Source organism: Amblyomma mixtum, chromosome 10 (genome assembly GCF_055824585.1).
Source record: "Amblyomma mixtum isolate Tamu chromosome 10, ASM5582458v1, whole genome shotgun sequence".
Classification (NCBI taxonomy): domain Eukaryota; kingdom Metazoa; phylum Arthropoda; class Arachnida; order Ixodida; family Ixodidae; genus Amblyomma; species Amblyomma mixtum.
Genome location: NC_143021.1, coordinates 59,138,049 through 59,154,959, shown reverse-complemented (window position 1 = coordinate 59,154,959; position 16,911 = coordinate 59,138,049). Strand labels below are relative to the sequence as shown.

At 46.1% G+C, this 16,911-nt stretch overlaps 1 protein-coding gene across 1 annotated transcript in view; it reads left to right on the top strand.

The window, feature by feature from the left end:
- The window catches only part of LOC149325886 (uncharacterized), a 77,399-nt gene that overhangs the window by 851 nt on the left and 59,637 nt on the right, over nt 1-16,911 (top strand). The window lies entirely within an intron of this gene.

Here is a 16,911-nt window from a genome sequence, read left to right as displayed (position 1 = left end):
ACTGTCACCCTGTTTGGGGCACATTTAACCCAAACCTACATAACCTACTCGCTCTCGAATATAAGGCAAATAGAGTTATCGCTGGTGCGCATTACACTCCTCGTATGGAAAAAATATTTATACGATGCAGGATTCGTTGTGTGCATATTGTCGTGGCACACAGGCTAACTCGAACTCGGAATGCGTTTGGTAATGTGTTGAGTATTTGGGCTTAGGGAAAGACTGAAGCTTCGAAGTTTGGGAAAACGAAAACAAGCGGGTTTAATCTTACTTTTACGAATCTTATTTACATACTGAAGAAAGGGAATCAAAATTCAACACTTTATAGCGTCAAGCGACTGGATGAGCCTTTCCGATAGGGCCCAGAGCGTTGTTTCGCACACAGCATCGTCCTTAAATCCCCTAATGTTCCGACCCTCCATGAGGAGGCCAGTCCAACACGAGGCACATTTTCCCTAGATGGGCACCAATCCCATTCGCACAGGATTGTAGCACGCGGAGTCACTCGTTGCAGAGCCAACCCGTAGAAACGGGAGAGCACACACTGCAAGTCCGCTGATAATTCCTGTAGTCAAGCAACAGTGGTGCAAGCGGCTCCGTGCCACCGAAAACACATGTGGTCCTTGCGACGCCGCTGGCCTCAACTGCGGCGAGCTCTGTATACAGTGGGGCCGCCTCCAGTCGGAAACGGGTAAACACTTGATGGCTCTGTCCCTTTATTCCCCCGAACGGGCACCCTTGGTTCTGTCCGTGGTCGGTCGCTGTCCCCGGTCATCCTTCTCCGGGAAGGCCATCCCCAATCAGCGAAGCGTGAGAAAAAAAAAGCAGGAACTTTCTCAGCGCGGCATCCTTCTTTGTGGTCGTCGTCTGGTCAAACGCGGGTCGCACGCTTACTCATAACAGTACTACATGTGAGTATCGCGTACTGTACTGCCGTGGATTCTCGCCGCAATGCGCTTTCAACTTTCCCAATACCCTTCCTCGAGTTTAGCATAACGAAAGGCGTTTTGTTTTCTCAGAAGCCGGTAAGATCGGCATGCTGCTCGAATGAGGATATTATACGGCAACCAGAGCGTTTCCTTTATATTGCTATACACGCTAAATCATGATAGCTATAATGAGCCAACTATTTTTACAGCACCCATGAAGGAACTTAACTGCATTTTCTGAATGCTTCTCAATGTTTGTCTTTCTTTGGTGACCACTGAGTTTAGTGGTTTCTTTTTACTGAGTTTAATCCACGGAGTCTAGTTAAGGGCTAGACGGTCTTTGATCCCTTACTACTTTGCTTATTTTTGGCATGCTCGTTTCATGAGCTGAAATTTCGGGGTTATTTTTGTTGTGTTTTATGATACATAAGCAGCTAAGGCTACACTGTTATTGCCATCGTCTTTTGGTGGGCAATGAATATGTTTGCCTAATAATATAGATATGCTAGATATAGATATAGCCTTTGCCGTGCAGTGGGCATAGTCAGGCTGATGATGATGATGATCAGCCTTGCTTCTTTTTTTTCATTTACTTGCCTTACTGGTGAACCAGGCAGCTCTCATTCTACCCTTGTAGGTTTTCGCGTGGAACGTACTTCCTGTATTGCACTGGGTAAAATTAGTATTTAATTATAAATAGACAAAAAAATAAATACGGTCATTTTTTCAACCAAACTGCTGAATTCAATGTGGGGCGAGCGTGTAGATAAGTAGACACTTCAGTCGCTGCAGAGCCACAACAATGCTTCGCTCTGCTTCTAAGGCTACGGTGAAAGAATTGAATTGTTCAGTGCCCTAAGCGCTATAGCGACTTCACAGTCGCCTCGCAGTTACCAATGATATTGATTTTTGCATCATTGCTCGATCTAGCAGTGTTCTAGGCACCCACTTGCTTGTTCCTAGCCATGTGCCCTCGTTTACTTACACCATATAGGCGGCCCTTGATCTCAAACGTCTTTTTTTATCTACTATCACCTTTCCTTGGCGTTTCACGTCTGGCAATTTTGAATCGGCGCAAAAGTAACCAGGCGTACGTTGTTTTCTATATTAATAATGGCTTGTCATTAGCAAATGATACAATTCGCCTCCCTTATAAGAATGCACTGGGATTTCTCCTGCGTGTAAAACAGGAGTAAGGGAGAGAGCGAAAAAAATTTTGTTTAGACTAGAGTACTTCGCTGGAGCCGGGTCGACGTGGCCGTTATCAAAATCTCTGCTGGTGGCAGCTGCCTTACGGACTAGCTGGACAATCCAGGCTTGTTGGTCCAGGTTATCGCTGGTTAGGGCCTCCTCTCATTGCTCGCTAGTCAGGCACGACACTATTAACTTTTTGTCTCGTTTGTCCTGGCATCCTAAGTTGTATGGCAGAGCGTGGTCTTCCTTCGCACCAAGGACAGCAACTTGGGTACTTTGTGGGCCTAACCTTGTGTAAAATTTGAAGACTTATTTATGTTTTTTTATTATCCCCCAGCCCTTGGCACCCGAGGAGGACAGTTATGTGTGTGGCGGCAAAAAAATATCTTCTTCCTAGCCTAAGTGGTTCTAGCCTGTCACCATAGCGTCCTAGGAGGGGCACGGGGTTGGGATGGGGATCTTTTTTTTTCATTCATTCTTTTTTATTTACACCAAAAAGATGTGGGTAGGCACCAGCAAAAAGCGAAAAAAATTTCGCTTGAAATGCGCCGGCGCCCCCCTGTACATGGCATACAGCGAAACAGCACACAAAGTAATCACATATCATTCATACTCTGTTAGTTTGTAGATGAAAAACTATTAAGAAAACAAAAACAAAGATATACAGATGGTACAGATCACTCTTCCACCATTCATTTACATTGACAAGTTATGAGAGAAACCTGGTTTTGATGGAACGCAAGCTGCATTTTTCCAATTGTACGTTGCTGGTACAAAAGGTATTTAGAAGTCGTGGCATAGTGGAACACAACATCTGGCAACCGAATTGACTTCTAGAACTTGGAACGTGCCAGAATTCTTGGTGCCGAAGTGTGTAAGTTGGTATATTGGCCTTAAGATCAGCTAGCTGCAGAAACACGTGCTGGTTATTATTGACACAGTTCTTGTACTTAACACATAAACAGTACCGTAGTCATATAAATTATGTACAGGAACAATATTGTAACGTTTAAATAGTCCTTTAGTATGAGAATAATAGTTTATGTTTGCAATATAACGGATTGACCTTTTTTGCAAAAGGTATATTCTGCTAACATTCTTCTGAGTAGAATTTCCCCATACCAAATAACAGTAATTAAGATACGAAAGAAACAAAGCGTTATAGATCAAAATCTTAATAGAAATAGGAAGAAAATAGCGAAATCGAGCGAGTATCCAGACACTTTTTGAAAGTTGCACTTCGACATGTTCAAAGTGAGCATCCCATGACATGTTTGCGTTAAAGTAAACACCTAAAGTTTTTATTTTCTCAACAAATGTTATTCGGCAATTTCCAAGGTATAATTCATAGTTTGTTGGCATTACACGTTGCCGTGGATGAAAACAGACAGCTTTTGTTTTTGAGGTATTAGTATGTAGTGACTTTAATTCACTCCATTTATTTAATGCTAACAGGGTGTCATTAACTGTGTGCACCAAAGACTGCATGTCACTACCTTGAAATAATAACGTTGTATCGTCTGCATAGATAACATATTTAGGGTCATTGCTTATGGAAGTAATGTCATTAATATACAAAATGAAAAGCAGTAGCCCCAGAATACTTCCTTGGGGTACACCTGTAGAAATATCCTCCAAGGAGGATGTAGCGTTTCCAATGCTAACGCACTGGACACGATGATGCAGATACGACTTAAGCAGAAGTAAGGATGTGCCACGAATTCCGTACAATTCCAGCTTTTTAAACAGAGCTTCGTGATTTAGGCGGTCAAAAGCCTTTGAAAAATCAACGTAAATCCCTATGCAAAATACCTTAAGTTCAAAGGCTTTGAGAATAATTTCCTTCTGCATAAGCAGAGCCGTTTCAGTGGACTTACCGTAGAGGAATTCGTGCTGTGACGGGCTGATAACATGAAACTTCTGACAAAAATTGGATACTCTTTTATAAATTATTTTTTCCAGACCTTTCGAAAAAATGGACAAAATAGAAATTGGCCTGTAATTTCGTAAATCATTTCTGTCGCCAATTTTAAATAAAACTATAACTTTGGAAACTTGCATCAGCTTAGGGAAGCAACCCGCTGATAACGCAACGTTGTAGATATGAGCAACCAGCGGTGCAATGGCATCGAGCACATATTTTACCGGTTCTATTTGAATATCATCGATATCCCATGCTTTGGTATTGTTTAAAGATGTATATATATCACGCACTTCAAATTCATCGGTAGGTTCTAAATATATGGTGTGACTATTTCTCTTAATGTCGCATGCTGTGGTTAAGGCGTGCTGCGCCTGACTGGCAACTTCCTTAAAGACCGGTTTGCCCGGTTTGCGAGAGCTCGGGCTACATCATTTTGTGGTATTCGCTGGTTTCGTGCCAGCAAAGCTGCTGCGAGCGCACCACCCGTATTGGACCGATCCCGTATTACCCCTCTCTCCTGCCGGTACCCTCTCAGCACGCGAGGGTATTTAAGCGCTGGTCTCATGAATATACGGGTTGTTCACTGTCAACCATCGTCCCTGCTGCTGCGTAGTTTGCGCAGGCTTTACTACACGGTCGTTACTTCGTTTGCGGCTAGGCCTTCGTGATCAGGCTTCAGTATCAGTCTGTATGAGTGGGAGAGTGTACTTAAAGTGGGCTCACCCTTCCGTGAGGTTTCCTAGCAAAGTAGTCCATGCTGGCTTGTTCGGAGTCCGTCACTATGTGCGAAGACTTCACCTCTTGGTTGAGATTTGATGATGGCGGCTATGGCCAGTGATTCTGCTGCCGCAAGGTCCCTGGAATAGGTTGAAGCTCTGTTGATTGGCCCCTTCGGGCTGTCGACTGCCAAAGTCGCGAACCTGCGTGGGTCGACATAGGCCCCGATGTCCAGGTATACCGATTCTGATTCGTTTGATAGTTTTTTCGCCAGTGCTTTGTCTCCGGCTCTCCTTCTACCCTTTTGCCGCTCGAGGTGCTTGTGTCTAGCTATCAGCTTTACATAGATCTCCTTTCTCAGGTGTCGGAATTCGGGGCTGGCTCTCACTAGTTCGCAGTGCCTGCCATAGCCCTAGTCTCGACAGGACATCCCTACCTGCCTGTGTAGCGGTTAGGCGTTTTTATTTTACACTCTAGAACCACCTCCTTGAGCTCCTCGAAGTGTTGTTTTCTCCGAGTGCACAAAGGCGTTCCGTTGATGTCGGTGGTGGGATGTTTAGGGCAGTTTTATAGAGTCCCCTTATGATGGTATCACTAGCTGTTCCAACAACGATCCAAATATCTTGATAGGGGAGCACGTAGTTAATCCTGCTTGCGACTAGAGCCTAGACCAGGCGGCCGGTTACCCTTCTAGTCATTCTCGATATTAGCTTGACCATGAGCTCGAGAGTATTGACTGTATACCAGCTTTCAGATTACGTTCTAACTACAGCCCCAAAATTTTGATCTTCTCTTTTTCCTGAATTTTTTGGCTTCCTAGTTAGAGATCAATTTCTCCCGCGGACTTATAATTTTTCCTGTGTATCCTGATCAGTATCCTGATCAGCATAGTAACCTAATGCAGTTAACAATGGGGGAGCCGTTAAACGTCGCACCGCAGGTCGTGGGGAAAGCAAATAGAGGAGAATGAAGTTCGGTTAAAATCACTGCAACTGCTATAATTTCGGATGTTTCCTAAACAGACTTTGTTTTTGTTTTCAACCGCTAAGTATTCCGTGTTTTTAGGGTATGAAATCTACGCTGTGTTTTGGGCACAATCATCGCCATCATCAGCCTGACTACAACCACTGCAGGGCAAATGCCTCTCCCATGTTTCTCCAATTTAACCCTGTCCTTTGCCAGTTGCGGCCACTGTATCCTCGTAAAATTCTTTATCTCATCCAGCCACCTAACTTTCTGCCGTCCCCTGCTACGCTTGCGTTCGCTTAGAATCCACTCCGTTACCATCAAGGGCAAGCGGTTCTCTTGCATACTCATTGCATGCCCTGCCAAAGCCCATTTCATCCTCTTGGTACCGACCAAGATGTCATTAACCCGCGTTTGTTCCCTCACCCACGCCGCCCTGTTCCGATCTCTTAACGTTACACCTATCATTTTTCTTTCCATAGCTCGCTGCGTTGTGCTTAACTTACGCGTAAGCTGAACCCTCTTTGTTAGCCTCCGCGTTTCTGCCCCATAGGTGAGTACCGGTAGGATACAGCTGTTGTATACTCTTCTCTTGAGGGATATTGGTAAACTGCCATTCATAATCTTAGAGAATCTGTTATATACGCTCTACCCCACACTTAATCTTCTAGTTATTTCCCTCTCATGATCCGGATCAGCGGTCACTGCCTGCCCTAAGTAGACATATTCCCTTACTACTTCCAGCACGTCGCTATCAATTGCGAACTGCTGTTCCTTTGCTAAGCTGCTGTTCCCTGTGTTGTTGCTTGCTGTTCCCGTGGGCAGAATACCGTGCCATAAAAGGGAGTGCGCTGGAAGAGTGGTTTCTACCTCTTACAGGAGCGCCGGTTCCTTGGCTTAGCGTCGTAGTAGTATGTCATCAAGTCGTTATTGTTGGCGTAACGAGTGGGTGGGTTGCATGGCAACCATTCAGAGTGTCGTTACCGTGCAAAGAGGAAGGTGTCATGTGCACGAAGAAATGAGTAATGGGTATGTGGGTACCATGGAATGGGAAGTGTATCGGGACAGTGGAGGAATCCCCAAATGGAGGATGGTTGCATTGGAATCAGGAGGCTACGGCAAGAACGTAAGAAGGCGCAAGCGTCTCGCGATTCCACGGAAACGATCCGGAGGGTGGTACGCTAGAAGGACGAGGAGCGTTCCCACGGAGCTCCGGAGGCTTTATGACGAGAGCATAGAAAGGCATGAACCGTCCGGTAACCGTCCGGAAGGTGATTACCGTGTAAGGCGAAGGATGTGGCGAGAGGGAAAAAATTCCCTACTGGGGCATGATTACCGTGGAAGGAGGAGAGTAAGGGTACGGATTGTGAGGAAACGCAACTTGCAAGTGGTACCCCTACCAAGCAACGGGTGGGTAGCTAACCTAAAAGGAGGAGGTTAGCCGTGGAAGGATGGCACGGGGAGAGGAGGAGGAAAGGTGTACCACGATAACCTTTCGGAACGTGGTTACCGTCGAAGGAGAAGGAAAAAATATGGCGCGAGAGGAGCACTGCAGCTCGGTCTGTTTTCTACAGCTGCTGCGAAACGCGGCGCCGGAGGAGCGCATCATTGGCGGCGCTGCTCTTCTATAGTGGGGTACTGGAGGGCAGACCTCGACAAAAAAATGGCCATGCGTGGAAAACTAGAAAAAGCACCCTGTAATTATGTATATGTGAGATCGATGTCATATTCTCTATCACGGCATCTTCTAAAGTACAATCACCTTAACAGCTGTCGCTGAATCTCGTGTTCACCAGTGGTAACCGTCCTGTCAACTTTTTGTTACCACGTAGACGATTTCATGTTTAAAGTGCACCCCTCCAGAGGGTGTATACTTTCATTGGGCCCCGCCACGGTGGTTCAGCGGTTATGGCTATGGACTGCTATAAAATGGAGCGACATTTGGCGATAGTTTGATAAGTTCACACTGAGACTTAGCACTAGTAACCTGGTTCACAGTATGATTGTTAAATTCTTCAGCAAGTTAAATCCTGGATGGTAATAGCGCAAAAGACGCTCATGAAAGAGGGAGAGAGACAGGAGGAGCGCTTTGTTCCTCCATATTTCGTCCCCGTATTTTGCTCTGTTAACATAAAGCGTGTATAATTAACTTTCCCGTTTAACTGTTGTATTTAGGTTACATCGACGAACGACTTTGTCACGTATATTTCGATCAAGTTTGCTCTGGGAGGTTTGCGATTAACTAACTCGTTTAACTTCTTCTACATTACTACAGATTTTTGTTATAACAATAAGATATTTATTAATCTTATATATTGTAATATAACAATAATAATGCTCTAACAACGAAAACGTGTGCAGAAGTCGGACGAGAACACGACGATGTCGTCTAGACAGCAAAGACGCGTCTTCCAGTGAGCGCCACGCAAGTTGTTGTCCATCATGCGTTCCAATGTTGCTAGTGCACTGCAAAGGGCAAACGGCATGATGTTAAATTTGTATAACCTGTCAGGCGCGACGAAAGCTGTTTTTACGCGAAGCATATTACTAGAGCTACACTACAGCCCGTCGAGCGCGGCAGTGGAGCTACCATCGACCTTTAGCGTGACACCACGTGACAACATGACGTCACAGCAGAGAAAAGACGGGCTGCCGGCTCGCGCGGTCGGCCGCGGCGGTGGAGGCTCCACATCAGAGGCGCTGCAGCTGACCACGTGACGCTACAGCAGCGGTATAAAGCTGAGCTTGCCTCGCTCTCCGGGCACTTACGAGGCGGCCAGATGTTGGGATGCCGCCTAGAAGCAGGGCTGATTTGAACTAGAAGCGAAAGCTTCAGCGTGCCACAGAGACAGATGAAGAGCGGGATGAACGTCTGGTTAAGCGGCGTGCTCAATATGCGGCTCGGCGACAACGTTCTACAACAGCTGAAGAACAAAGCGAGGAACTTTACCAAGCCTAGCCATCAATATGCTTCGCATCTGACTAGGCTTAACCTTAGCTAAGCCTCAGCCATTTTTCATGGCCGGCTCTGCTATGGGGTTTGCCGGTGTCAGAACGCTGATCAAGTGACGAAGGAATCCCTCAGCTTGTAGGCAGTCAAGGGCCTCATCTATGCGTGGAAAAAGAATAGACGTCTTTCCAAGTTATTTTGTTCAGGCGTCGATAATCAACGCAGAGTCTGAAGGACCCATCTTTCGTTCGAACCAGCATGACCAGGGATGACCAAGGACTGTTCGATAGCCTTAAGATCGCGTGCCCTAGCATGTCGTCCACTTGCTCTGTGACGACTCAAAGCTCTGTTGCTGACTCGCGATATCACCGCTGTCGCAGGGATGGATGGGAGCCAGCATCGATGGTATATTTGGCATGTGAAGAATAACCGATGGGAGACTAGTACGCTTCTGACGAAGAAAGATAATTGTCGCAAAACGTGGAACAGCTGGTCACGGCAAGCTGAATTGAGACCTTGATCGATTGTAGTGTACAGGATGTCGGGCTGCGGCTGGGGTGACAGGCGAACAGGATTAGGACAGTCCAGCGATAGAGAAAGAACAGTTCCGCGTTCATCGACGACTGTCAGGAGTTCAGCCGGTTCGACGCGCCCAAAGCATTCACCATTAATCAGGGTGACAGGAGATGGCGAGGGTTCACTGAGGACCATGGCTGTCGTTCCGCAGGTCACTGTGAGAACAGCGAGCGACGGATCAGGTTCTTGCGCTTAGGAATAACTCCGAGAGAGTTAAAGGTACAGGTGAGGCGGGTTTTTCGCGTGGTGAGCGCACGAGGGGTATACAAGGACGGAGAAATTTGCAGGGAGCTTGACGTCGTGAGAAAGATGTGCTTGGGCCGGAGGCTACAACGACAGCTCTGGCTTTCTTCACTCTCCGCCACAGCGTCCCTTGTGAGCACCTGAACAACCACGGTCGCGTATTTCTATCGAGCGATCGCGTAGAAGTAGATCATCCACCTCGCGTGCAAAAGGACCGTTTTGAATCCCGGTGCCACGCAATTCCCAACCAAGTTTAAAAAAAAAACCTCCGCATGTCGATTCCATTGCATAACCAGGCCTTGAGTACGCCCTGATCTCAGTGGCCATAACCGACAACGCACTCCCCCACTAGAGCAAGACTTCGCCACCCAGGTGTAGTATTTGGCCAAAACCTTCTACGACCAAACCAATCCACCCTCGGCCCTCAGTCCCCAGCGGCTGCCGAGCAACTGATCAAGGCGGCGGTCATACTTTTGACGCAGCTCAGGGTGCTAAGAATTAGTGGCCCCGGACAGGCCGCCATTGGAAGCTGAACATGGCAACGTTTAACACTGCAACCTTATCCGGTGATGCTAGCCAAGCAGGGCTGTTCGAGGAACTATCGGGTAATAAATGAGATGTCATAGGGCTTACGGAAGTTAAGACGACCGGTGAGGCGTATAAAGTACTAAGCGGCAGGCAACTACTGTGCTCTCATGGATTAGTCGACAGACGACAAATAGTTGTGACAATCCTCATCAGTCAGGGTATAGCTGGCAACATGAAGGAGTCCTATAATGCTAACCAAATGGTGGAAGCTATCGTAATTAGGTTGAATAAGAGCTATAAGCTGAAGGTGGTGCAGGCCTACGCGCGAAAATCCAGCCATTATGACAATTTCGTAGAAAGCTTCAAGAGGGTGTGGAATCGGCCATCATGAAAGTAAAATCACAGTACACTGTACTAATGGGTGACTTCAGTGCGATGGTAGCTAAGAAGCAGTCCGGAGACCAGACGATAGGGGACTATGGCATAGGCTCCAGGAAGAGCAGGGGAGAGTTCTTAGTGGAGTTCGCAGGGAGATATAATTTACGGATGATAAATACCTTCCTCCGGAAGCGAAAGACATAGAAGAGGGGACACAAAATAGGACCAATAGCGACACTAAAAATGAAATAGATATCATACTATGCGCTCACCCTGGCATCGTGCAGCATGTCGAGGTCCTCCGTAAGGGTTGTTGTCGAGACCAAAAGATGATAAAGTTTCCAATTAGCCTACACTTGAAAATTGAACAGAACAAATTAGACAAGCGGCTGCCTATTAACGCGTTAGCTTTTAGAGGGAAATTAGAGGAATTGAGGATATCGCTGCAGAACAGATATTGGGCTCTACCTGACGGATCTTAATGTTGAAAGCATGAAGGTTAATCTCACAGCTATCAATAGGGAGTGTGCCGTAGAAGTAGGCGGTAGGATAGTTCGACAGGATACCGGCAAGCTATGAAAGTGGTGTGTACACCTTATGGCCACTAGTGTGTCGCACCAGCTCGGGTGCCTAGAGACCGCAGGCTACCCAAACGAATTTCTGGCGTCGGTAGCTGACAAACTGTTGGGGGAAGTGAAGGAGGGAGAACGAGGGCGGAAACAAAGCACCGCCAAGCCAGAAGTCAGAAAGCAAGGCTTGTTGCCATACCCTATATTCATGGTTTCTGCCACCGAATTAAGAAGGTTGCAGAGAAGTGCAGCGTCCCATTTGTGTTCTCTGCTCTTGATATGTTGTCTTGGCTATGCCCCGAGGCACGCTGGTGCAGCACTGGTATTGACGCTTGCAAGAAGAAGCATCATACCTGCTTCGTTCTCTGTAGATAGGGGGTCGTATATGAGATGCCTCTCTCATGTGGAAAGAGCTGCATCGGACCGACGGGTAGGTGTCTAAACAACAGATTGCGAGACCCCCGCTGAGTAACTGAGTCCCTTGTCAAGAATAGCCATTTGGCTGAACATTGCAGCCGGTGCCCTAGCCCAACCAGACCCGCCCTAATCCTACCAGACCAGCCTGCACCCCAGCGTTGAGCAACACACGTGTGCTATGTAGCTTCAAGCAGCAGAAGCAGGGAAATTTTTGAGGCCTTTGAGATACACAATGTAGGTGAAAAAAAGCGTTCGTACTGCGCCATTTATGTTATCGTAGATGGAGTAGCGATATCTAAAGACTTCAATGACACGTGTTCCTAGGTGAAATTGCCGAGTTATTAAACTTGTTAACGGGGATTCGAATGGGCGGGGCATGCGCTTGTGAGCTGGAGTATCAAGCCTAGCTTTCTATATATTTTTGTTGGTGCCAATGGACCATCAATTGAAGTAGCAGCGTTTGTCCTGCGTGTGTCTCCTTTCCTTCGTCCTGTGTTTTTGCGCTAAAAACATGCATTCTACGTAAGAATACCAATCAGCCCGTCTTCCCGCTTTAATAACTATATTCTAAATAAAAAATAAACTGTAAGCGGGTAAAGCATATTATTTGAGAAATACTGCGCATAGCAAGTGCTGCGATGGAGAGTTGGCGAATTTTTAAGGAAGCAGTATGCGCTTTGTGGATCTAGTGGAAAACTTAGGTGAGCGAATTTTAGGGTGCTTCGATGTAGCGCACCGCCGAAGTACGGCGGAGCTGGCATCGAGGCACCGCTGCGAAATCGATATATATCAGTAGCTGGAGTCATTTACCGTGCAGAGGACTTCATTCAGCTGATTACAATAATGATGATAATTAGTCTTGCAGTTTTTTTCAGCATTATGTTGAACGTGTTTGCCAAGATTGCCGCCGCGAAGAATGCTTTTTGGACGCCAGTGAACTTATTGAAGTGCTGCTCTTGAAATTAATTTACGCACCGATGGAGTCGGCTACGTCTTATCTTGAAAACTGCCTTTTTAGCGCACGGACGTGAGGGCAGACATAATCACGGAATCTGGGACACATCGCATCTACATCGAAGAACACATGTTTCCTCCTATTAAGCATCGTTTTCATACCTACACAGGCAACATTTTTATCATTCTCCACTAAACTTCAGTCCGATATCCGCAGAATCGCCGAATAGGGCACCTCCTAGAAAATGCGCCTTTATCTTTGTAAGTGTAAACCAGCCAGAACCTCCCGTAGCACGGCTTCTGTTTACACTAATGTTTTCACTGCTAGAGCAGGGTTATCACAGGCGTAATTTCTCTATTGAGCCTTCTTCCTTAAAACTTTTAATTTCTAAATCCCTCGTACGGCCAGAACTGGAATATGCATGCTGACTGTAGGACCCTGGTCACGAATACCTCCTTCAGTCTTAAGAGTTGGTGCAAAATTGCAGAGCGAGGCTTATACTCCATAACTACTCTGGTTTATGTAGTGTGTCATTAGCGAAAACTACTTTGAACCTTCTCCTTCAATCACTATGAAGGAAAATGTCTTGTTTATCGCTGTTTCACTAAATCTACGATAAGAATCACTGTCTTAAACTAGAGCGGCTATCTGAACCACCCTTCATTTCTTCCCGTGAAAATCACCTCTATAAAGTACGCATCCATTTTGCCGAACTAACCCATATTTTATATCATTTATTCCCAATACAAGTAACCAAGGTACTCACCCGCCCACCTCAATCGCCACAATCAGTGACACGCCCCTGTTGCGTAATACCGCCTATGTCTTGAACGTACGTAAATGAATAAATAGGCTATTGAAACTGAAATTAACTCAACAGCATCGCGCAGCTCAATGAATATTAATTTATTAAGATCACACCGCGCTCCTCTCTAACGTACCTTTGTTCGGAATATAGTGATTAAAACAGGCAATGTAGCAGCTTCAATTCTACTTGCTTTTGTTTTCCTACTGCATAGAAGACTCGGAATTATTTTTTTTCACTAATATTCATTTCTGACCGCCATGTCGCTGAAAATGGTAGATCTGGCCGGCTGGGCGGTGGGCTGCGGTTGGAACATTTCACACTATATGAGTGAAAACTGAATGAGAACTCGTAATAAACCTTCAACAGTGTCGAAAAAGCGTTTCTATAACCGCACACCTGACCTCTGGGTAAAGTTAACACGTGGGCTGATTTATACAGCCTATAAATTTCTCTTGGCCCGTTTTCAATCGAAAAGTTCTCAACTATAGATAACGTGTCAACTCGGTCAGTGTTAGGGGAGGTAACCCGCCCTTTACGGCCTTCTTGCTTTTCATTGAAATCAGCGAGGTATTTTTCGAGAACGAGACCCCACGCGAAAGTGATAGGCCACTTGTGAAGAGGCAGATAAAGTCGGTGTTACTAAGCGAGTTTTATTATCTGATAAACGAATGTCTTATTCAGTACTTTCATATCTATTCGCTCTCGTCCTTCTCTTCTATGCATTGTAGTGCGATATATGTCCGAGAGCGTAGTCCGCTAGCCTCCAAAGCATAACTTTAGCAATCGTTTCACCGTGGCCTTCGTGCTTTGCGTCCTGTCCTCAAACCACCAAACAGCGAGGCCCTTCATCATCACTCGCAGACTCCGGAGAATATGGGGAAGTATCGGTCCGTATACGTCCCGAAGGAAATGTTTTCCTGGTATATTTGACACAAAACACAAGATCTCATGGGTTTCTGTAAAATTTTAGGCTGGTCATAGTTCACTAAGTGTCGCTTTCACTCTGTCTAATCAAGTTTCAGGGCACCATAGACGTACGCAAATGTGCCATCTAACCCCGCGATGTGAAAATACGCATTTGCGCCGTGTTAACCAACTCTGATTAGTACCGTTCGTTGTCACCCGATGTGAAGCTTGACGAGCTGTTATTTTTACGGCTATTTCTCCATTTCCTTACGTTATAGCCGGGCAGAGCAAACGTATATCTGGAAGGGTGAGACAGACTGGAGCAAAGCAAAAAGTTTTGACTGAGAAAACGGTAGTATTTAAACCAGTGGTGCAATCAAGAAATTGGCTTCATTGCCACAAATAGTATTCAAGAACAGGCAATGTTAAATAGAAAGAGCAGAAAACAGCTCCAGCGATGAATATGCGGTTTGCTCCAGAGAATTCCAGTATAGCGTCTTTGAAAATCCTCGCTGTAGTTGGCCAACGTAATAGATCATTAAGCAAACAAACGAATTCACATTTATAACAAGATACCTGAAATGCCTTCAGAAAGTCCACCGTAAAATTTTGCAAAATGTTTAAACTCCATGGAGAATACCTTAGTGATTCCGGATTGCTTTTGACATTACCCTATTACGGAAGTAATCAGAAAAATCGCTGACGCCGATTAAGAGCCTGAAGAGAAAAAGCTGAACAGTGTGCCAAAAATTCAATATGACGAAAACTAAACTGATGTTCCACAATCTGGGGCAGAGAACAGGAGTTGACAGTAGGCGGAGAAGCATTCGAATTAGTAAAAGAATACACCTAATAAAGGAAGGTATTTTTATTTCTAAATACTGCAGGCAGCAGCGCTGCCCAAGTAGGAGATGGCTACAAAAAGTGAGTTTGCAAAGAACACTCAAAAGTATTAACATTACAATAGTCAACAATCAACGCAGACAGGCATTCCATTGTTCGAAATGCGGGAGGGCGTTGTTAACATGAACAGCTAAACAAAAGCTATACCAACTCTCACGGACGAAAGTGCTAAGCCGAGGAGCTTAGCTCAAATAATTATCATATTTCTGTCCTGACAGTGCCCCCTTATGGAGCACAAACCTAGAGGCTAACTAAAAGGGTTAAACATAAATCAAGGCCAGCTGACACAAACTGTGGACACATGTGGCCTGCTAAATACGTCATGAATAAATTAGTCCCAGTGCAAGCTCATGTTTATAATATTAGCATATCGTCAGATATATTCCCGCCTGAAATAGAAGTAGCACGTGTTATACCTCTTCATAAAAATGGTGCCAGGCACCAAGTGGATAAATAAACACCTATATCAACCCTTCCTGTATTCTCTACAAACCCAGAAAAGTATTGCATAACCGCCTGTATTTGTTTTGCAATACACTCGGCATTATAACAACACCACAGTATGGCTTTAAGAAAACAATGTACAGAACTAGCACTTTTGGAACAAAAAGACTCTATTTTGGACAATTTTCGGGTAAAACATTTCGTCTTAGGTATATTTCTAGACTTCACGTAGGAATTTGACTGTATCCATCTTAACATCCTCTTCCAACAATTATACCATAGTCATCATGGGCTTCCATAAGGTCGCCCATGATGACTATGGTATAATTGTCCCCCTCCCACCAGGCAGCGAAGGAACGCGGTTCAGGCTCGGCAGCTGTTGGGTCGGTGCGGCCTCTCGCTGGGGTTGCGCTGGCTCCCGGCCAGAGCTAGACCGCTCCCCCGTAAATAAATAGAACATGGCTAGCACATCTAATAGGAATGATAAAAACCTTGAAAAATTCCAAATCATTCAATGGAACTGCTGGGGTTTCAGGGCTTGGAAAAAACGGTCACACCTCCAGCTCTACCTGCAGTCCCTAGGTGACATGCCGGCACTCGTTGCCCTGCAGGAGCCCGGCATAGACGCTAAATTATCAGGCTACAGCACCTTTCAGGGGGGCCCCTCTACGTGCATCCTGGTGAATAAGGCTTACACCGGGGTTCAGGTCGACTTAGACTTGAGTACCGAGCAAGAATATACAATGGTCCGGGTACTGCCTCTCAGACGCCGCGACCCGTCAATACATATCCTCAACATATACTGCCCTCCGCATAAGCCGCGCGTAACTTTTAATGAAATCTTCCTTCGCGCGATAAAAATGGCAGCCAAAGAGCCTCTAGTGATCGTTGGAGACTTCAATGCTCCCAGCCTTCATTGGGGCTACCACTTCGAACAGGCAAGAGGACGTAAGCTGGCGGGGCTCATCTCCACCCTCAGCCTCACGTTGCTCACGGACCCGGCGTATCCCACCCGAGTGGGGAATTCGGTAACCCGCGACACGTGTCCAGACCTTTCTCTCGTCAAAAATGCTAGAGCGGCTGCTTGGGAGAACTTGGGAGATTCTCTAGGCAGCGATCACCTCCTTCTCCGGATTACACTCATGGCGAAGGCAGCGCGCAAAAAATGGGGTCAGGCCAAGCTGACCGATTGGCACAAATTCCGAAATCACACTATCCCTCCCGTACTATTTTCCGGCGGCTATGCGGAGTGGGCTAACCACATATACAACATTCAGAAACAACACGTCACAACACTACAAACCACCGAAGAGATCCCCGCAGTGGACACCCACCTCCTGCATTTGTGGGAGGCGCGCCAGAGCTTAACTAAACGGTGGAAAAAGCAGAAAACTAATCGCAAATTACGCGACCGCATAGTCAAACTCACAGAGCAAGCTGCAGCGTATGCTGCCGAACTCTCAGATTCAAATTGGATAGCACGCTGCGACGCCGCAACTCATCA